Here is a 24,079-nt window from a genome sequence, read left to right as displayed (position 1 = left end):
ATTTTTAGTGTTTTTCCTTTATTAATCCTAAAAACAATTTCAACAAGTGTGAGTGAATGAATCATCTTACTACAACAACTTTGAAAACACATCAGTTCCCTTCTCCCATATTTGGTAAGACACACAAACCCGATCATACCACAGGTGATTACTTAAGATCGGTTTTACTAATAAAAGTTATGCCAATACATAAGTCAGGCCTTTGTGAATAATTCTACCAAGAACACAACAAGTTGTGAGCGGTTACACTCAATTACACATATTGGTTGTTCATAAGATATGCAATGAATAACAAAACCAATAACACCTGGAAATTTTCTTTTCGGTCCACAAACAAGTTTATGAACTTAGTTCCTTAGAACACATGTAAACATTGTTCCCTAGGATGAAATCCTCACCTCATACCCATACATAATCACAATAGCATTCAAATGATTATGGTGATGTCTTATCTACAAAGTTTAATGGTTAAGCAATGAACCTCGTATTGTATTCCTTAATACTATGTCTATTTAGAGTTCAAATATGCTTCACAGTTATCTTTTCAATATGCACGACTTGAAAGATACTTTAGGGAATGAAACAGTTCAATTCAAATATCACTAACTTCAAGTGGAAGGATGATTATTATCGTTGTAGCTCCTTGCTTCTTCACATCTTCAAGTCTTAGCAATACTTGTAATGTCTCATATCCTAATACTTTCAAGCTAACCTATACGAAGTTGACTCTAGTACATAATCAAGCGACTCTTAACATGAGTTTTGATTCACTAAAATATGACAACCAAACTTGACATACCGACGCTTGGTGGGTTCAACCGATTAATGCTCTAACATCCACCACCACTAGTTCATTGCCGCCACCACCACTAGTTCGCGGCCGCCGCCACCACTGGTTCAGATATTTTTGTATCAACAACAATAGTTGATCCAAATAAAAATAGAACCAACAGTACAAGTTGATCCAGTTTAGGGGATCAACAACGATAGTTGATCCAAAAAAAAAGGATCAACAGTAGAAGTTGATCCATGTAAATGGAGTGAACTTGGCGTGAGTCGAACACGCATCATCTGACACGGAGTCAGTCATGCTACCATTGCACCACAAGTTCAACATTGGAAGAAATTTACATGATTAAAACTACAAAGCATGATTTAAACTACAAGCATGATTATACTTATCCAAGGAAATATTTTCAACAATAGGAGTTCAAAGGATCAACAACAGTAGTTGATCTCATAAAAAGTTGGGTCAACAACAGGAGTTGATCCCATAGATGGATCAACAACCATAGTTGATCCAATAAAAAATTGGGTCAGCAACATGAGTTGATCCCACAAAATGGATCAATAACAACAATTGATCCCATAATAACATATAAACAACAACATTTGGTCATTACCTGTAGCTTCATAAACACCACCGTCATCGCTTCCACCACTGCCGCCACCACAATCAACAACCAGAACCAAATCCACACCAATTTCATCATTCCAACCAAAACCACCTCCATATACATCATCAATTTCTTAGTTCTAAACTATTCTCATCTACGTCACAATCACTTACAATACCACCAGTACCGAAAGAAATTTAGATTCAAATACATAGCTCATCCACCGTCGCTACTACACCACCACCATAAATCATAACCTAAACCTGATCTCGATCTATAATTGCAACCTAAAATCAGATCCCCGTCGATTAAAGGAGATATCATACTTATCTTTCGATTCATTTTTTGTTGATTAATCTTCGTTTTTCAGTTGTTCTTGATGATTTTCATCGACTTTTCTCCATCGATTAATTTTTTTTTTGATGAATTGATGTCGTCGATGGATCTGGTTGAAGAATAAGGGCAAGCAAAACATGATAGAACACAAAATCAAACATAGGAAGTGACGAAGTGGTGGTGTAGATTTTGGTGGTGCTGATTCTGGTGGTGGTGGTGGAAGCGATGTAGATGATGGTGGGAGCGATTTCATTGATTTGATAAATGAGGAGGATAAATACGAAATCATTAAAATTATGTTTTAAATGAAAATTTTCAATTATGCCACTAGGAACATTTGTAAAGTTTGTTAGGGATGTTTGTGAATGCCCATCAAAAAGAAGGACAATAGTTCAATTTCCACTTTCAGCTATATGTATCGAAGTTAGAATTATAGTCACGAAATTTATTCTATTTTTTGTTTCACTTTGATGGCATGTCTTTTCGGGTTCAAGTAAAACCTATGGAACTCTTTAACGGCATTCCTAATCAGTTTCTTGGTAGAACCGGAATTCATAATTTTGAGTTCAGCCTGGCTTTGGTACAGACTGTTGAGTCAGGTGAAAAATCACGCATTCAATTGAGTCAGGTGAAATAAACCTCTGTAGACATAAGCATATGAGAAAATCTCTGGTAAACAAAGGAGAAAATTAGAGTCTTTGAAGCTATTAGTTCTAGCATTGGCAACCATCCTAGCCTTGAGAGGAATACAAATTAGAGTTTTAAAATATCCACCAGTAGTACTGAATACTGAGATCATTCAAAATTCCCTACTATATTATAATTTGTTATTAAAACTGATAATACAGAAAAACATGTCATTCTTCACGTACTTTTCCTGATGCTGATTGCTTCCACGAATCAAAGAAGTGTCTGTGGTCTCCTGTGATCGAACGACACCTCTCTCTTCGTCGGCCATCTGCAAAAATGTTAGCTGCGCGATTTTTTTCACCGTCTCCTTAAAGATCTCAAAGCGTGTCCACTTTTCTAGGGGGTCGACTCTAAAAATCCCAAAATGTGTCATCCACCTTTCATATAAATCCATCATACTCTCTTGCGATTCCAAGTCCTTGTCTTTGACTTCAAACTTCACTGAAAAACTACTACAACTATCAGTGAGGAAAGGGAAGAACTACGCGGGGGTCCGAATGCCCACAATCAATCGTTAACGTCTAAAGAGATTACGATGATGATACCCTGACGTGGATTCATTGGCTCAAAACCTTCGGGTTTATCATGGCCTCCTCCTACTTCCCCGTGCGTGGCGATCATGCATGGGATACAAGTATTAAAGGAAAACAAAACATATAAGCAAATACGTGCGGAGCTAAATGAATGTAAAGTGCTGAAATGTAAATAAGACCAAGGTTTACGTGGTTCAGCACTAAGGCCTACATCCACGGGGTTTGTTGTTCTACTATATTATTCACGGTTACATGAATAGTTGAATGACTTTGGGTTTACATATTTCTCTCCACTAAGGGATTAACTTACCCTTACTATCCTCTCTCTCTCTCTCCTCTCTCCTGATGTTTTTTCCATCCCCTTCCTCCTCTTGTGGAGATTGGGTATTTATAAGGTTGGAACGTGGGACCCATCTCTGAAGACCGTTGGAACCTTATCTTCTCGTGTCCTTGCGTCCATCACGCGGAGGTCTGCGTTTCCCCCTCGATCCCGCGGAGGCATCTTCGCTCGTTCCACAGGTTGGTCGACACGTGCACTGCTCAGAGTGTTTAATGCGGGTAGTTGAGGGGTCTGCTCGTGTCAGACAAGTGTCTTCTGCCCCTGTCAGTCCGTGTCAGCTAACTTTCTCTCCACCGTTGATCTTGGCCCCTCTTCTGGGGATGAGATAAAGCAACTCCTAGGGGTTTATTTGGTGCTTCGTGACGCATCATGTTTTGATGTTTTGGCTTGCATGCTTTCCACGTACCTTTCTGTATACACGTGTCCGATAGTGAGATATATGTGTACACAATTTGCCCCTTTTCTTCGGGCTTAAATGGCTAATGGGTGCCTTGAAGAAAAACTATCGTCGCACATTCTTCTCACTCCTAATAACTTCTCCTAGATACTTGGGCACGTCTTTTATTCGTGCATTAACTGCTTATGTAACGGGCACGTTTTCCTATTTCTCCCTTAATTTCCTCTTTTCTTTCGGGTATTTTAAGGATAGAGAGGAAATTTAATTTCATTCTTCCTAACCACTCTCTCAGTTCATTCTTCCTTTAAATTTCCTGCCTGCCTTCATTGAACCTGTGACCTTAAATTCTTGTCAGTCTTCATTGCACCTGTGATCTTAAATTCTGTCAGTCTTTATTGCACCTGTGATCTTAAATTCTCCCTTCGTTGCACCTGTGATCTTCAATTCTCCCTTCATTGCACCTGTGATCTTCCCCTGTTCGTTTCTTCTACTTGCTGTTTTTGCCGGTGATTTTTTCTTTTCTTTATTTCACTGTTTTATGCCGTGTTGATTTGTGAATTTTCTGCTACTGTTGTTCCTTGTTTGTGATGAAGAACTTTTTCTGATGCTTGCATACTAGTTTGCCCCTGTTCTTCATCTTAAATTAAGGAAGCCATTACTTCGAGGGTGAAATATTGAGCATGTATCCTAATTTTAGGGTTGCTATGTTATCGTGTTGTATTGCTATGGATGTGTTTTTTGATTTTTGGTTATCGTGTGTAACTTGTTCTTGATTTTATTCTTTCCGCAGCCATGTCTGACCGTCCGCGGCCTACTTATGAGACTCCTGATTCTAGGTTGTCGAGATCTCCTCAGCGTCGAGAGTCTCAAGATGATGTTCGTCGGAGTCGAGTTTCTTCTGGAGCGAAAGCCTCGTCCTCTCGGGAAGAGATTCCTTCGATAATTCCGTCTGGTTCACGAAGAGTCTTTAATCACTCAATGGTGCGTCCTCGTGAAGCTAGGAGTACGCAGGCTCCGCCCCGCGCTGTTGCTTTTGACGTTCCTCCTTTACGTTCGTTAGTGCCCGAGCATCATCTACGGTCTTCTCCAACTTTTAAAGGGAAGAATACAAAGGGCGTAGCTCCTAGGGTTGAATCTTCAAAGAATCCCCCCGTGAAGAGAAAAGCGTCTGAAGCGTTTGTTAGTTCGTCCGGCCCCGCCGAGGAGGATGAGGCTGCTCCCTTGATACGCAGTGTCTCTGTTAGCAGGAAAAAAGTAACCTTCAAGCATATCGATCTTGAAATATTCAAGGAAAAGCATGAGCTTCAAGCCTTCGGTTCGTTTCTATGCCCCCGAGGATGATATTACGTATGAGCTTATCTCCAAGTACGAATTCGATGAATTTCATTTGTTAACGACGGTTGGGGCCTTCGAGGCTGGTCTGATGCTGCCTTTGTACAAATCGGGTGATTCCTTTTACTACGACGTGCTCGCTAGTCGTGAGGGTTCTTCCACCAATACTCATAGCCGTTCCGTATCCCAACTATCGGGAAATTATCTTCGCGCCCTGAAGGAATGCTATCTGCGGAGTAAGGGGGAGACGTCGATGACTTGCTACGTCCCCAATCCCTTGGAGAAGGAATGGTATACTCCTGAGAATTTCAATAACTCCTTCGGTGATTACGTCAATAGTAGGAATCGCAAGCCGTGGAGTGTCAGCCTTCGGAATCTCCCTGCTCCTCGAGGCGAGATTCGTCTGTTAAATGAGGTCAGCGATGCCAAGCTGAAGTATGTTCCTGGCACGGAGGCGTCCAGTCGTCGGAAACTCTTCCCCGCACGAGAAAGGATCAAGCGCGATCATGACTACGAGTGGCACGCCACTGTTATTGAGATAGTTGGTCCGTGGGCTTACGGTTGGATTCCTGGTCCCCGCGGATGGCGGCCCACCGAGAATAGTAAGCCGCGCGAATCTCCTCCTGTTCGCTATGGAGATTTCTGCCCCTGGCGTCTGAACTTTGCGGGCATGAATTTTCCTTATGCCCTGGATGTCGTAGAGGGAGACGAGGAGGATGGTTCCGGTGCTATACCCCCACCGAAGAATATTTCAGCTGCTCAGGTACGCAGATTCTAGCTGCGCTTCGTTTTTATAACTTCCATCAGACGGGAAGAATAATTCCTTTTGTGGTGTCGGTTTCAGGTATTGAAGAAGAAAAAGATTAGGCCGAAGCAGTCTTCTACGGTGACGGGCGAGGTCGAGGCCCAAGAAGAAGTTACCAGTCCAGTGAATGAAGAGTTTGCTGAGGACGAGATTACAGATGGGGAGGAACGTACTGGTACCTCCCCTATCAATGTCGAAGAAGAGGTCTTCGCTGGTCACGCTGGTGATGAAGGAAGGAACAAAGATGTGTGGCGGATGATGTTGTCATCGGGGATGTTTCCGTCCCTGCTGGTGATGTCGCGGATACCCTTCCCACTTCTCAAGAATTTTCTTTCGATCGGATGTATTCCACGGGGGAGTTCTTTGACGAAGCCCTCGATTTTCCCGAGGACTTCTCTTTGCTTTCCCCTAATGATAATTGGGATGTTCTTGGTGGTGATGGTAATGGGGATGCTACTGTAGGAGGTGTTGGTGCGGAGGAGCCTGCTGTGCATGTAGGCGCGGAGGAGCATGCCAACATTCATGCTGAGGGGGTCGAGTCAGAGAAAGGAAAATCTGTTGTTGACGCGCCCGCCGATAGTCTTCCCCAGTCGCCGATGTCTGAGGGTGAGGACGCCATCATGAGTTGGTTTAAGGAGAAGAATCTTCTGTTTGTTTCTCATCCCGCTCCTGTGGTTGTTGGGGAAAAGGAATCAACCGCGTATACCCGTCGCATGATGGAGATGTCTTCGAAGGCGCAGGTGTCTGAAGCCTGGGGAAAAAGGTTGACTGTTCCCGAAGCTACCCTCGTACCGGAGCCTCCTACTTCTGTTGCCGATATGATGGCTATTGCCGACGGGTATCAATATGGCTTCCCGCAGCAGTGTGTGCTGGAGGTAAATTTTCGTACATGCTTGTGAGAATCGGACGCTTCGGTTGAATAATGTTTTGTCATCTTGATGTGTAGATGATGAGGAGCATTGCAACCACGTGCTGTATCAGTTCTTTAAAGCGAAATCTCTGAAGCTCGAGGCTAAGCTTCGTCACCGGGAAAAGGAATTATCTGCGGCTGAGGTGGATAGAAGAGCTGAAGAAAAGCCTTAAGGAGAAAGAAAAGCTGGGTGAAGCAGAGGCTGATCTTCGTTCAGAACTTATTGCAGTGCGCGCTGAGTTAGAGCAAACTCGTAGCCAAGTTTCCACTTCACAGGTTTGGTTCTTTTCCCTCGCCGTATGTCGTCATTCTTTTATCTCTTAGTTGTTCTGTCTGAGTCTCCCCACCCTATGTCCAGTGGGTGGCATCCCCGAGCTGATATGGCTTCGAAACGAAAGAGCTCGGCAAAAATCTCGTATTAGAGATTTGGTTGAGAAGATTAAGAGTGAGGCTAAGAAATGGGATGCTCGGGCTGAGGTATGGCGCGCGCGGCATGTTCAGATGGTCGACATGCAAAATCTGTACAACCATGATCGTGCTTTATTTAATGGCACACTGCTGTGGACCAGTGATAATCTGCGGGAAGCCCGTGAGCGTACTTCCTTGTTGGAATCTAGGATTCAGCTATTGGAAGAAGAATTACAGACGGCGCAATCCATTCTCTTTCAGGGGTCCAAGATAATATGCTCGGTCTTGCCAGGGAACGAGATGATGCTCGTGCTGAAGTCTACGCTCTCAGCAATGCTCTTTCCGCGTCTCGTGCCGATGTAGCTCGTCTTGCTGAGTCTGAGAGGAATCTTGAAGTGTGCATGTACAGACTCAGCAAAGGGGTCTCAGAGATAAATAAAGAGGTCGACCACCTTCGTCATATGGACTCGATGAAGCAGGTAGAATTAGATGCCTGTCAATTTACTCTCACCAACCTTCAAGTAGACTATAAGAAATTATCCGCGGAATATGATCATCTTGATGAAGCGCGAGATGCGGTTGTTAATGAGTATGAAGAGGCTTCGGCTTGTGTCGAAGGTATAATCCCAATTCATCGAGTGTGATCTTGTTTTTTTTCTACGCTAACTCCGTGGTGTTGTCTTTTTCAGAGCTCGAGGGACGCCTTCGCGTCACAAATGAAGAACTTGAAAAGGCTCAATCTTCCTTAGCACAGCAAGAGGAACAAACCAATCACTTCAAGAATTTAGCAGCCACCCGCGAGGAGGCCGTTGGTGCTGCTTCCAGAGAAGTGAATCGGCTATCTTCTTCGTTTATCCCAAGCCCAACAGCGGACAGTTATTAAACATAAGGCTCGTTGTCAATTGGCTGAGGAGACGAACAAGATGCTGGAGAGGATAGAACTTGGCCTAAGGAATGAACATGGTCTCGTGAAGAACTATCCTCGTCGTCCCGTTCCTGCTGCATTGCCCAGCTCCTCGGGCCCCTCTTCTGGTGGGAGCGTCCCATCAAGTCTTCGGAATAATCCTGACGACGGGACCGCCACTAGGTAGAGATCGCAGCGTTCTGTAGGGTCCGCGGCATAATTATATTTTTTGTAACCATGTAACAAGGATGTTTTTTGATTGTGTATCCTTGGCTTTGGCCGTTCACTTCTTGTAATCACCCTTTATGAAATGAATCCTCTTCTTGATATACCTACAATGTTGTTTTAAGTGTTTGTATTTTAAGTTTGTGAAAAATCAAAACAAAAGTTTTAAGTGTTTTTGAGTGCGATACTGAAGGAAGGTACCTTCGTGATCGTCTTGAGACCTGTCACCCCGCTGGCAAATCCTGGGCCAGAGGATTCCCAGACGGTGGGGGCCGGGGCAACGTTCTAGGATATAGATGTAAAATATGTACGCACCCATTCCGTCGACCCGTTGCCTTAAGATTGGTTGGGTATCTCTTTCTGCTGGGTGCCTTCCCCCTGGTCCTACACTTATGGACACTGATGGGGGAGCCCTGAGAGATTGTAGATTAACTACTTTCCCCAATATTGTAGGTAGATTCCACTGACTTGATAATTTGAAAGCTTGTTTGATTGATAAGTTGAGGTCTGCAATTCCTCTTCCAGAGATAGAAACATGTGGGGGGTTAGGCTCCTTTCTTCTTCTGGTACACTCCCAGCAGATTCAAATCTGCGTTGCTTCTATGGGAAGTATGGTTTGAGCCATTTAGCATTCCAAGGATGCCGGAGGACCTCACCTTTTAGACGAAGGTAGTAGGAACCATTACCCGCAATGTCGTGGATCATAAACGGTCCTCCCCATGTAGGTGCTAACTTTCCCCATTTCTTTTCTTGCTGATATCGTGGGATTGTTCTCAACACATACTGTCCCTCTACAAAATTTCGTAGCTTTACCTTTTTGTTGTACTCCCTTGCTAGTCTTCGTTGATAATTTTCCATCTTTTGCAATGCTACTTCCCTTCTTCCTTCCAAGTCGTCCAACCTTTCTAACATCATATCTGTTGTGAGGTTTTTCTCCCAGGCTTCGGTCTTCGTGGTTGGCATGAGGATTTCCGTAGGTATGACTGCTTCAGCTCCATAAGTAAGAAGAAACGGGGATTCCCCGGTAGCGGACCTTCGTGTTGTCCTGTATGCCCATAAGACATTGTGCAGTTGTTCGCACCATCTTCCCTTATGCTCGTCTAATTGTTTTTTGAGTATAAGGGCGAGGGTCTTGTTGGTAGCTTCCGCTTGTCCGTTGCTTTGAGGGTATAAGGGGGTGGACTTGTTTTTTCTATTTTGAAGGTGTCGAAGAGCATGTCTATATTTTTTCCCTGTAATTGCTTGCCGTTATCAGATACAATTTCAGCAGGTATACCAAATCTGCAAATGATGTTCTGGAATATGAAAGTGAACATCCGCGTCTCTGATCCTGGCCAAGGCCTTAGCCTCCACCCATTTACTGAAGTAGTCCGTGGCTACTATCAAAAATCGTCTCTTCCTTGATCCTTCGATGAAAGGCCCGACGATGTCTACTCCCCATTTTGCAAATGGCCACGGGCTATCGACAGAGTTTAACATTGTTGCCGGCGCGTGGATTTTTTCGCGAAGCGCTGACATTCTTCGCATCGTCGGGACATCCTCGCAGCATCTTGTATCATGGTCGGCCAGTAATATCCTTGCGTTTTTGCCTTGTCAGCTAGTGATCTCATACCGCTATGATTCCCTGCGTCACCATAATGGATATCATTTAGAATTCGATGCCCTTCTTTCCGGGACAAGCAGCGTAGTAATGGTCCGAGGAAGGATTTTCTATACAGGACCCCCTCCCGAAGATCGTATCTTCCCACTTTGGAGAGCATCTTCCTAGCTTGCTTCCGATCCGCAGGTAGGCTTCCTTTGTCGAGGAAGGCATGTATTGTCACCCTCCAGTCATCTCTTCGTTGCTGAAATCTTCGTCTTGATTTGCTTTTGACAAGATGTCTTCTTCATCAAAGTCGTTATGGATGTCTTCTCCTACCTGGTCTTCGATATATTCTTCCATCGTATCTTGATTGGTAGCGAAGGAGAATTGAGATGCAATCGAAGGCTCGTATACCCTTGCTATTTTAATACCTTCGGCATTTTTATCCCTCAGCATGGATGATATGTATGCTAGGGCATCCGCGTGCCTGAGGTCCCTTCTGCATAAGTGCCGGAACTTAATGTTCGGGATTTGTGATGCCAATGTTTGGACCAATGCCATGTAAGCTGAAAGGGTGTCATCGTACACATTATATTCGAGCCCAATTTGCCGTATGACCAGCTGCGAATCACTTGTCAGCCTTACATCGGTTACCCCCATCTCTATTATTATACGTAGGGCATGTACGAGCTTCGTATTCAACAATGTTATTGGTATGCTCTTTGAATTCCAATCTAAGTGCCTGTATGATCCTTTCTCCAGTTGGGGTGATAATGACAATACCTATTCCTGCTCCTTCCTTATTTTTAGATCCGTCGACGAAGACTTCCCATTGTCTATGACTCGCAGGTTCGAGGATATCCATTGGATCCTTGATTGCTTCCTCGGCTTCCGGTATTCCCTTAATCTCTTCGTCGTTGTCTAGAGGGAGGTCTGCTAAGAAATCTGCCAGAACTTGGGACTTCTGAGAATGTTGAATTTCATGAATGATGTTGAATTGGTCCAGATGGGTGTTCCATTTGGCTATTCGGCCCACTTTTCCCGTGCTTTTGAGGACTGCTTCCAATGGTGCTTTGCATGGTACCCTGACGAAGTGAGTTAGGAAGTAGGTTCTCAGTTTTTGGGTAGCCCATACCAGTGCGAGGATGAGTTGTTCAATCTTAGTATAATTTCTTTCCGCGGAATTGAGTGTCTTGCTGACGTAATAGATAGGCTGTTCTATCTTTGTATTGGTTTTGACTAATACCGCGCTGACTGCGTCCTCCGTCGCTGCTATGTACAGTGCCAAAACTTCATCAGGGTCTGGCTTCTGCAGGATGGGGATTGAAGCCAGATGTTCTTTGATCCTTTGGAATGCTTCCTCGCATTCGGCGGTCCATTCGAACCTGCTCCCTTTTTTAAGAATATTGAAGAAATGTTTGCACTTGTCCGAAGACCGTGCAATAAATCTGCCCAACGCTGCTATGGACCCATTGAGCTTCTGCACTTCCTTCAGATTCTTTGGTGACGGCATCTCTACTATGGCTTGAATCTTAGCTGGGTCTACCTCGATGCCCCTTTTCGTCACCAGATAACCGAGGAACTTCCCCGAGGTGACACCGAAAGTACATTTCTCCGGATTTACTTTCATGTGATGCTGTCTCATTGCATTGAAGATATTCCTCAGGTCCTGGTGGTGATTTTTACGCAGCTTGCTTTTGACGAGCATGTCGTCCACGTAGACTTCTAGGGTTCCTCCGATCCATGGTTTGAAGATAGCATCGACCATCCTTTGGTATGTTGCCCCTGCGTTTCGGAGCCCGAAAGGCATTCTGGTATAGCAATAAAGGCCATGTGGTGTATAGAATGCTGTGTGTGGCTGATCTTCTTCTGCCAGGGCTACTTGGTTGTAACCAGAGTATCCGTCCATAAACGACAGCTCCTCGTATCCTTCAACTGCTTCAACCAGTTGATCTATGCTCGGCAGGGGATAACTGTCCTTTGGACATGCCTTGTTGAGATTAGTAAAGTCGATGCATATTCTAACCCCTCCATTTTTCTTAGGAACAATGACCATGTTGGATATCCAGGTAGGGTACTTGACTTCCTTGATAAATCCTGCATCTAGTAGCTTCCGAAGTTCCGTTTCTACCGCTCATCATGATATTCTGGAGCCACTTTTCGTATTTTCTGCCTGAACGGGGGCGTGCCCTGTTTGATGCGTAGTTCATGTTGGATTACTTTTGGGTCAATCCCCGGCATATCTCCTAACTTCCAGGCGAACACATCCGCATATTCCTTAAGTAATTTGGTTAAGGAATGTTCTCTCCCTTCGCCCATGATGGTCCCAATTTTGACCATCTTCGGGTCTTCTTCCGTTCCTATGTTGATTTCCTTTGTGGGTTCCACTGGTGTGAACACAGGCTTTGGGTTTCCGAGGACTGGGGCGCTCTTTAATTGCTATTTGGCGTGTTTCTGCTCTTTGTTGGTTGAGGTACTTGTTTCCGAGCCTCGGACATTACCCTCTTTCGTCAAGCCTTTTCCTGTAGTTTCCTTAAGGAATAGGTCTACGGCTTTCTCTTTCGTGGTTTCTTGATTTCTTACTCTTCGGATTTTTCGCTGTTCTTCTTGCTCATTGTTGATATGATCCTGAGTGGCCTGGCATTCTCGTGTAGCGATTCGATCTCCCTTGATCTCCATGATTCCCTCAGGTGTTGGAAATCTGAGGTACTGGTGGTATGTTGCCGCAACTCCTTTGAGCTTGTGTACCCATTGTCGTCCAATAATGGCATTGTAGGGGGAAGGGGTATCCACCACACTGAATCGGGTATCCAGCTTCATGGGCCCTGCGTTAACCTGTAACACAATGTCTCCCAAGGGCTTCGTGGCCGCTCCATTGAATCCGTAGATGGTGTGATAAGAGGTCATCAATTGTTCATCATGGAGCTTCATCCGCTTGAATGCATCATAGAATAGGACATTCACAGAGCTTCCCCCGTCTATGAGGATCTTTTTGAGGTTACATCCAGCTATTGGTAATGTTAGGACCAAGGGATCGTTATGGTCTTCCATATCTTCTTCGATATCCTCGGCATCGAAGATGACAGGAAATTCCATCCATTTTTCATGTTCGTCCACTGTTATCCCATCGACCTTATATAACTCGCAGCGATCTTCGAATTGCTTCCGTAACCTTTTTCCAATCTGTGCTGTGAGTGAGGGTCCTGTGGCTTCGGAACACGAGATGGTTGATTGTTCGGTTTTCTTCCGGAAGTTGGACTGGTTTGGTTCGTTTGGATCTGTCCTCGGTACCTCCTTCCGTATGTAATGTTTGAGCTCTCCCGCATCAATTAATTTTGGATCATTATTTTAAGGTTCTTGCATTTTTCGGTCTGGTGTCCGTTGAAACAGTGATACTCACAGTAATCTTTAGACTTCTCGGATCTCGGGGGTTGCTTTCCCTTAGACCATGGCCATTCTAAGTTTTCCCTCCCTTTGATCTCTCGTAGGATACGAGCATAGCTAGCGTTGAGTTTCGTGTAAACTTGATCTTCGAATTTTCGGTCGCCTGTTCTTCGTTCATCCCTCCGTTCCTTTCTATCTTCGTGAGGTCTCTCATCTGAGCAACCCCTTTTGGCCCCATTGGTTTGTTCTGCTGAATTGGTGCGATGAGACCTCTGCGGATATGCCCTCGGGTTTTCCCGTTGAATTTCTTCAAGTCGAGCGTGCTTCTCGATAATTATTCGGAGATCGCCTTCTGTCTTGGGCACGCTCCCGTGAATTTCAACAAATAGGGGACTCATTCGGTCTAAGCCCCATTTATAGCAATTGATGCTTACCACTGGGTCCACGCTTCCTATGGCTTGGCAGATCCTATGCCATCTGTTCGTGTATTCCCTCGTGGTTTCCTTGTAGCCGATTGCTAGAAAAGAGCTTATCCATCCCGGTGTTTACAGTCTTGTTGTACATGTATGTTCTTAAGAATTTCTCCGCAAGTTGGTCGTATGAGTGTATGGAGTTTGGTGGCAGATTATCAAACCATGATAACGCCGATCCCTTCAAGCTTGACGGGAAGTATCTACAGAGTACGGCGTCGTTCTGTCCCCATCTAGCTAAGACACGGTTGTAGTACCGAACATGTGCAGCAGGGTCGCTGGACCCATCATAGCATTCGAACGTCGGGACAGGGCATTTCAGGGGAATAGGGGTGTTGGCCAAGCGATGCGTTAGGGGCGTGGAGTTAGCTTCTCTCATGACCTCTTCTAACCTTCCCCCACCTTGTTTATTTTTCAATTGCCTGATCTCTGCCATCATCTCATCCCGCAGTTCCTCCATTGCGCGTTGGTGCTCTAAATTCTTCAGCTCATTTCCGTCTGACTCTCCATCGTCATAATCCGGGTCGGATACGCTACGTCTCCTTGTCGCGTCTCATTAGTCGCTAGGACGACTCTACAGTCTTGGTTTGGCTCTGGTGCTTTGGAGCTTGCTTCATCAAGTTGTTGGCTGGTCTTTGTGCTTAGAGCAATCCGCTCCTTTAAATCTTGATTTTCTCTGGCCAACAGAGCTACAGCTTCTGCGTAAACCTGTTGGTTCCTCCTCAGTTCCTCGAGCTCAGCCATTAGTTGGTGTGATTGGTTGGACCCCTGATTGGGAGTCCCCGCGCGTGCCGCTACAGCCGTGGCGCCGCCCTCCTCCATGGTCTGCACTAAAGGTGGCAGGGGTTCAGCTTCTGTTGCTGGTGTTTCCAAATTGGAGTGAGCGCCCCTCTGCGGTGCCAGAGCCGCCGGTATGGTTTGATTCTGGTTATTTGTTAGCGGCATTCCAAAGGTTAGCAGATGCGCGGGTTGGAATGTTCTGGATTCATCCACCCTTTCCCTTGGTTGGTTAAGTTGACTCATGGCGAAGGTATTGCTAGCCTCCGCAGCCTTCGGGACTACCGCAGCTTCCCCGTATTTTATCGTTGCTGCTCTGAGAGCCGCCACTGCAACAGAATTAGCGTTCATGGGTGAAGTGATTTCTGCGGTATCCTGCCTTCGATTGGTCATTTTAGTTTTATCTCCTTTCTGTTTGCTTCGGGTGATGATCGGGGTTGTCCGGGGTGTTTCTTTTGACAAAGCTTTGGACTTTCCTGCTTCCTGCGTCTTCTCCATCACGTGCCCTTTTGTTGATGACGAAATTTCGCGTAAACTTGCCTTCTTTACTCACACACGTTCTCTCTGTATAAATTATTTCAAACAGAAACGGGAATATCCGCGTGAAGCGGGTTAGTTGGCGAAATACAATTTTTCAAGAGGGAATTAATACCCGCAGGCTATAAAATATGGGACATGCGATCCTTAGTATATAAAAAAAACTATAGTAAATCCGACGGATATAAAATATGGGTTAAAGTTTTATTAAAGGCGATCCTTAGTATAAAAAAGACTACGAAAATTGTAAATCCGACGGATTAGGACAATAACCCTTGCTTGGAACAATAACTCTTATCGAAGGCAAAAGGTGGGTTTTTGAACATAATACAGTTGACGAATGATCTATACGGTCCGAGCTGAAAAATCGGAGCAATCACAGGACAAATAAATCTTTTACCGGGACGAAGTCCCTGTTTCTAGCGCCAAATTGTGGACACAAGAACTACGCGGGGGTCCGAATGCCCACAATCAATCGTTAACGTCTAAAGAGATTACGATGATGATACCCTGACGTGGATTCATTGGCTCAAAACCTTCGGGTTTATCATGGCCTCCTCCTACTTCCCCGTGCGTGGCGATCATGCATGGGATACAAGTATTAAAGGAAAACAAAACATATAAGCAAATACGTGCGGAGCTAAATGAATGTAAAGTGCTGAAATGTAAATAAGACCAAGGTTTACGTGGTTCAGCACTAAGGCCTACATCCACGGGGTTTGTTGTTCTACTATATCATTCACGGTTACATGAATAGTTGAATGACTTTGGGTTTACATATTTCTCTCCACTAAGGGATTAACTTACCCTTACTATCCTCTCTCTCTTTCTCTCTCCTTCTCTCCTGATGTTTTTTCCATCCCCTTCCTCTTTGTGGAGATTGGGTATTTATAAGGTTGGAACGTGGGACCCACCTCTGAAGACCGTTGGAACCTTATCTTCTCGTGTCCTTGCGTCCATCACGCGGAGGTCTGCGTTTCCCCCTCGATCCCGCGGAGGCATCTTCGCTCGTTCCACAGGTTGGTCGACACGTGCACTGCTCAGAGTGTTTAATGCGGGTAGTTGAGGGGTCTGCTCGTGTCAGACAAGTGTCTTCTGCCCCTGTCAGTCCGTGTCAGCTAACTTTCTCTCCACCGTTGATCTTGGCCCCTCTTCTGGGGATGAGATAAAGCAACTCCTAGGGGTTTATTTGGTGCTTCGTGACGCATCATGTTTTGATGTTTTGGCTTGCATGCTTTCCACGTACCTTTCTATATACACGTGTCCGATGGTGAGATATATGTGTACACAATAGGCTGGGGCGGAAGGAATCAAAGATGAGTGTTAATAGTGCCGCACAGCATAAATCAAATTAGCTAGAAAACAATGCAATATTACCATAAAAACTAGGAAAGCTTGTGAAGTGTACGCTGCTAGACACCATGTGAGTTGCTCGCGAGGGTTGATGTGGCGACCATCCATAAGCCCCAAGTCTTCGAGATGGATGGGATGTTTGGGTGACTGCCCAATCCTACGGTTATTTGGGCGCCATGTCTACATCCACAAGTAACTCGTGCGGTGACTAGCATTTTCCCATCTACATACTGACTAGCATCTCAGTTTTTATTTCAACAAATTTAAGCAACAAAATTAATTTAATACCTACGCACCTTCCGTTCTTTGAAGAACACAGTCCGTACTCTCCACAGTCCTATTGTTGAAGAATGTTTTCCCACGATTGGTTATGCTTGATGTCGATAAGAGAGGAGTAGACGAAGCAAAACCTCTCATCTTGTTCATTATGAATAAATATTACTCACGCCTTGTGAAGGAGAAGTATGTTCTGTTTCGCTCCTACAGAGAGGGGTAAAGGTAGGAATGCAATATATTAAAACTTCAATTTTAAAAATCAAGAAAATAATTAATTACATATCTAATTTGCATACAAAATTAAAACCTAAGTTTTGATACTAGAATGCTAAAATTAACAAAAGGAAAACGAGATGAATAATCAAAATAAATTCAAGGAAAAGTACATTGTAAAATTCAGATTTTTTTTCTAAAATAATTTTTTAAAGGTAATTTTAGATCAGATCGAATCAGACCAGTTCAATGATGATAATGAGATATTGACAGAAAAACGTTCCCTAGCTTTAGAAAAACAGAAACAAAATTATCACAAATTGTAATATTACAAAAGCCAGAATTTTTGAATAAATACTCAAGAAATTTATACCCGTGACTTGTGTTATCAATTCTTTGGTGTTCATACAAACCCGCAGAAATGAAACTAGATGAGAAAGAAATCAATACCCTAATTTAGAAAACAAACTGAGACTCATGAAATTGACAAAATTTACAAGAGCAATTTTAGTTTTAAGAAAAACAAATGAGAAAAAGGCTTACCTTGAATTTCTTCGCTGGGATTCTTTTCTTCGCCGCCGTCAAACAAGAAATTTCAAGACCTAAATCTTAAGCCAGTCGATGCTAGTCACCGAATGGTGATGGCTGCCTGCATCAGAGTAGCTAGTGCTCTTAGCAACTTTAGAGTTTAGCCGTAGCCTCATGGGGAGTCTCAAACACGATGACCAACTTATGTATATTATAAGGGATAATGGTGTTTTTCTATTTGGACGGAGATCTACAGTTTGGACACATAAAAGACGACCCGGATTAATGCACATATTTAAGTTACTCAATTACATTTCTGGGATATAAAGAATGGTCCAGATTGAGCCACATATTAATTTTACCTAAAATCATAAATTTAGACTTTTAATGTGCATTAGTAACTTATTTATATGAGAGTTATTCCTCCTATTTAATGCCAAACCGTTTTTTTTTATTCTATTTTAAATGCCCTTTAACTTAGCTCTTAACTTAAACCCTTTATAATCAAATTCCTTTTCATATTGTCAGATTTTTCATCCTTTGCTTAACTACATTTCTATATTATAAGGGATAATGGTGTTTTCCTATTTGGACGGAGATCTACAGTTTGGACATATAAAAGACGGCCCAGATTAAGGCACATATTTAAGTTACTCAATTACATTTTTGGGATATAAAAAATGGTCCAGATTGAGCCACATATTAATTTTACCTAAGACAATAAATTTAGACTTTTAATGTGCATTAGTAACTCATTTATATGAGAGTTATTCCTCCCTTTTAATGTCAAACCGTTTTTTTTTATTCTATTTTAATGCCCTTTAACTTAGCTCTTAACGTAAACCCTTTATAATCAAATTCCTTTTCATATCGTCAGATGTTCATCCTTTGCTTAACTACATTCTCAAGGTATGATTCACTTTTTCTTTGGTTGATTGAGATAATTTCCCTTTAATTTTTTGTTTAACATCAATAGATTTATGGAGTTTGATTTCTCTTTGTTTCTTTTCATTAATATTGTATTATGTTATCTCAATTTTGTTTTTTCATCTGCACTCAAAAGATATTGATCATATATGATTGTCATCTATTCATTTTTATTCTAATGTTAGTTTTTTTTTTGTTTTTTAATACCATACCATTTAATTTCTCTTTGTTTCTATTTTTTATTTTTTATGGACAAAAAAATTGTCCAACCAGACATTGACTTTTTCAAGACAAAATCAGAGGGTTTACATGGAGTGAAAATCAATGACGAAGAAAATGATGGTTTCGTTGTTATGCCCTTAACTTGGGTCGGTAAATAACATTTTTTAACTGTATTGCTATTGTTGTTGGAGAGTTGAAACTCTTAGTTGGATTAGAGTCGTGTACATGTTGGTATCAAATGGATTAAAGTTTCTTGATTATATTTTTTATTCTTATAAAGTTCGGACAATTGTGTTTTTTTATTTGGACGGAAATCTACAGTTTGGACACATAAAAGAGGAAAATTCAAAATCTCTATTATTTTCTGGTGAGATTTCTAGTCCAGTCAGTACATTAAACTTGGTTCACCAAAATTCGTACGTTAAAAAGCTATCTGGTTCTTACTTAAAAGCGAAGAACAAATCACTATTAGAAAACGTTAAAATTGAAATTTACAACCCAAACAATTTAGAATTTTTTTTTTACTTGTTCAGCATTGTTGGGATTTCCTTATGAAAGCTTAGAGACAATGATCATGAGTGCAAATCCTTTCTTCTCATGTGACTTTAAGTTGAGACACTATTACATTGTTCACAATAAACAAAGACCTTGGCAATCATCTATCTAAAAAACCAATAATAACTTCCTGAAAACCCATTTATAAACTACATCATTGGATTACAGCTCTCCTTTTTGCTATTTTTCAGTGGTATTGTTCATCAGGATATATGTGCAACTGCAGAAGGCGGCACAAATTAAAGACAGTCAAGAAGGGACTAACTATATAGATAACAAATAAAAAATTCAACCGAAGAATTACCCAACCAACTCATATTACTGTAATCATATAAACATATATCATATTAGGATCAAAAGTTTAGTTTTAATCTTTTCTTTCTAGGGTTTTAACAATTTACCAAAATAGAGATATTGGAAAGTAAACCTGGACTAATACGTAACACCAAATTCAAAGTTTAGACCAAACAGAGAATGGGGGAACCAAAGTACTTGCTGTAAATGTTGGTGTGCCTCCTCCTCTTCTCATGCAACACAATATTGTAGGTTACATTCTAAAAACGAAACGAATTATATAGTAGATGAAGAAATTGAGAATGATGAAATAAGATTATGTATTATAGGTTCTTTCTAAAATTAAAAACAGGTGATTTAGAATTTTTTTCTAAAAAAAGTGTAGAATATTCAAAAAAAATCTTCAACAGGATACCCAATTTTTACAATCTTAAAATAACCAAATTCGAAAAAACCCCTAAATTTAGAGGAATGTTTATCTACCTCTTGAGTATGATTAGTCCATGAATAATTTGAACTTCTTCATCTGTCGTGAAATTTGTTCCTTTCGAAGCATTCATCAAAGTATTTGGCTAAAAACCCTAAATCATCGATTAAAAAGAAAAAATTAAAAAAAAAAATTGCACAGTTGTGTTTGGTGAATTTTTAGGGAAGAGGATTGAAGTTGTAAGACCCTTAATAGACAAATAGTTGTCTTAGTCTATGTAGTCAATATCAGCCATATCGGCCGATATATCGGCGAAATATCGGATATCGCTCTGGAGCGATACGAGAAGCAGTATATCAGCGATACGATATCTTCCCGATAATATCGGCTGATATGAGCCGATACGAATTTTTTACGATAATACGGTATTGGTAAATTAGTCGTTTTAGGTAAAGATTAAGGGTATTTTCCGGATAATATCGGCCGATATCTATAATGACTCGTATGATTTTGATTAAAATTGTAATATCCTTGTTTAATTACCATTTTAGGTAGTAAACTTTAAAGTTGTTGAAGTTACTCTCCTGTTTCTAGTTTGAACTTGTTTAATAATCATTTTAGGTAGTGAACGCTAAAGTTATTGAAGTTACTCTTTTGTGTTTTTGATAAAATTAATGGTATCTATTATATCTTAACAGAAAATGCTTGCTATAAAATTATAGTCTTAAAATTTAGAACCGATATTTCAACGATAATATCCCCGATATAAAATCGTACCAGTGTATCGGTCCCGGACGAGATAAACCAATATCCGATATTAACTATATTGGTCTTAGTGGATATGGAAGTCTGATTTTAATTTGAGTTGAGCGTTTTCTTTTGGGGATATAAATGGGAAATAAATGCCCAGGACCGAGAGGGGTGTGAAAATCACTCGATCCTGGCCGTTCTTTATGTATCCAAAGTGTAAATTTCCATCTACTGGATAAAAAACACATGTCTCATATTTACAGCTCGATCTGGACTGTCCTTTATATATCTGAACCATAGACTGTCCTCAAATACGATGTCCAACTTATCTTCTATATTATAAGGGACAATGGTGTTTTCCTATTTGGACGGAGATCTACAGTTTGGACACATAAAAGACGGCCCAGATTAAGGCACATATTTAAGTTACTCAATTACATTTCTGGGATGTAAAGAATGGTCCAGATTGAGCTACATATTTAAGATTTTTAATCTATATTTTAGGCTTATAAAGAAGGGTCCATATTAATTCACATATTAATTTTACCTAAGACAATAAATTTAGACTTTTAATGTGCATTAGTAACTCATTTATATGGGAGTTATTCCTCCCATTTAATGTCAAATCGTTTTTTTTATTCCATTTTAAATGCCCTTTAATTTTTTTTTGGTATTCCAGATAGGTACAAGTCTAATTTTTGCTAGAATATGTGGTTCATATGCACATATGTGATTGCCATGACAAAATTGTCGAGTTTTCTAAAGACTATCTTGGTTTAAGAGAGCTTAGTGCATATGAACCCATCTAGATCTTGCACCTAAAGATACCATGACTAATACTTGATCAGTCACGTACCTATATTTTATTCTAAGCATATGATTTAGTACTTAGCTAGCCAAACTCTTATAAATATCTTACACTTAGTAGAAGTCGATTCAGGAATATTTTAATATTCAGTTGTAATATCATGTTCATTTTGTTCTAGCAATTATAAAATTATAATTTTTTTAGGTCTATTATGTACTCTTGGGTCTTATATATTGGTGTAATATCAGTTCCATTTGCAACTTTTGATACCATTGGTATTGAGATTGAGTCTCTTATTCACTTTTAGGTCTCAAACGCATATGCTGACAAAGAACGACTCTCCCACACATGTATCATTTGTCGATTCATGTATTAAAAGGGGAGATTTCTTATGTATGGATCAACCACTCTATTTAATGCGAGTCTTTCACTATTTAGTAAGACAATAAATTTGTGTTATTAATTTGCAAGGAAAAGCATACTAGACATATAATGTATGCAATTTCATCACGCACATCACTTCTCACCGCTAAGAAAGATTCAATTCGCTTCACATTACTAATATCCAAGGGAATGACGTAGGATTCAATGTTTTACACTTTTATATTTATTTTTTTTGTGTATTTTTTGCTGGGTGTTTTTCAGATGTTAGTTTAAACCATAAATGTATAGTCTTTATAAGGAGGCTTCATAGTATAGTGTAACATCTCACAAACATGTTTAATGAAAATGACATGTTTAATAGCCGTAAAATGACTGGCGTAAATTATATTAACCAACAGATTAGTTTTTTTACCACAAGCTCGAGTATTACAAATGTGTAACCAGGCCAATTATACATTGATACAATAACACAATCAATATTTGTTTATGAAAACAGTTAGTGGTTCCAAGAATTAATGTAAATATAACACTTTTTAGGGATACGAAAAAGAGTTCTCAACTCTGATTGAACTTTTCATAATTTCGAAAACAAATTTCACTAAATTTATTTTTAGCACAAAATGACAATCAATTTAAATAATATATAACCTAACACCAAAAACAACTCATAGCCCCGTGCAGTTACGGCACGTGTCATATCCTAGTCTATATTATAAGGGACAATGGTGTTTTTCCATATGGACGGTTATCTACATTTGGGACACATAAAGGACGGTCTAGATTTAAGTTTTTCAATCTACATTTTTATCATATAAAGAAGGGTTGAGATTGAGCCCCAGATTTAAGATTGGGAAAAATATCGTTTGGTCCTTTTTTAGGTGGGCCCATGTCTGTTTGGTCCTTTGATCAAACGCCTTTACTGTTTGGTCTGTAATTATTTAAAAGTATTAATATGACAAAAATACCCTTCCGTGTTAATTTTTATTTATTTTCTTGTAGCAGTTCATTCCAGAAATGAAGTCCATACAAAAACCTAAAAAAACAGACTTCATTCCAGAAATATACTCCATACAAAAACCTAAAAAGACACTCCATACAAAAACCTAAAAAAACATAGTTCATTCCAGAAATGAAGTCCATATAAAAACCTAAAAAAACAGAGTTCATTCCAGAAATGAAGTCTATATAACAACCTAAATAAACAGACTTCATTTCAGAAATGAAGTCCATATAAGAACCTAAAAAAACAGAGTTCATTCCAGAAATGAACTCCATATAACAACCTAAATAAACAGACTTCATTCCAGAAATGAACTCCATATAAAAACCTAAATAAACAGACTTCATTCCAGAAATGAACTCCATACAAAAACCTAAAATAACAAAGTTTATTCCAGAAATGAAGTCCATATAAAAACCTAAAAAAACAGAGTTCATTCCAGAAATGAAGTCCATATAACAACCTAAACAAAACAGACTTCATTCCAGAAATGAACTCCATATAAAAACCTAAAAAAACAGAGTTCATTCCAGAAATGAAGTCCATATAAAAACAGAGTTCATTTCTGGAATGAATTCCATATAAAAGCAGAGTTCATTTCTGGAATGAACTGCAGCATAATCATCTTCGTCGTCTTCAACAACAACAGCAACATCTTCGTCTTCAAAAACACCACCGTCTTCATCATCAACGGCAGTAGCAGATCTTTATCTTTTTCATCTTCTTCATCATCATCATCAAAATCAAGATTAACACTATCGTCTTCATCGTCAACAGCAGCAGCAACAACATATCTTCATCTTCTTCATCATCTTCATCGTCAACAACAACAGAAAAAAAAACCCTAAAAAAATCGTATTCAACAGTACCAACATCATCGTATTCATCGTCTACAACTACCGATCCAAATATCTAAATCCATTTTCACCTTCATCACCATCGTTTACAGCAACAGGAAGAAAAAGAGAATAAAAAAAATGGAGACGCCATTAACAGGAGGAAAAAGAAGAAGAAAGCAAAAGAGAGAGAGATTAGATCTGGAAAGATGAGAGAGAAAGTAAATCTGAGAATGATTTATTCTCTCTTACTTTTTGACTACATATATGGTCCTTCTCCAAAAGGGTATTTCTGCCACTACAAGGTGACATTTACATCATCCATGCCATCAGCCTAGGACCAAACAATAATTTTTAGGACCAAACTATATTATATATTACCAAATAGGACCAAGCAGACATTTGACTGGGTCAAATGGACTAGACTCTCTCTAATATATTATTCATAGGACCTAATGGTATTTCCTACTCTAAGATTT

General features: G+C 40.7%; 1 long non-coding RNA gene across 1 annotated transcript; it reads right to left on the bottom strand.

The window, feature by feature from the left end:
• Positions 1 to 2,429: 2,429 nt before the first annotated feature.
• On the bottom strand, positions 2,430 to 17,562 carry LOC113278050. Its single transcript, XR_003325277.1, has 4 exons — positions 17,413 to 17,562; positions 16,677 to 16,860; positions 16,405 to 16,603; positions 2,430 to 2,864 (listed from the first exon to the last, which is right to left on the bottom strand). It is a non-coding gene; the product is annotated as an uncharacterized LOC113278050 (long non-coding RNA).
• Positions 17,563 to 24,079: the final 6,517 nt, after the last annotated feature.

This window comes from Papaver somniferum, chromosome 5 (assembly GCF_003573695.1).
Source record: "Papaver somniferum cultivar HN1 chromosome 5, ASM357369v1, whole genome shotgun sequence".
NCBI lineage: Eukaryota > Viridiplantae > Streptophyta > Magnoliopsida > Ranunculales > Papaveraceae > Papaver > Papaver somniferum.
Note: the sequence above shows the minus strand (reverse complement) of the source record. Positions and strands in the feature narration are given on the sequence as shown.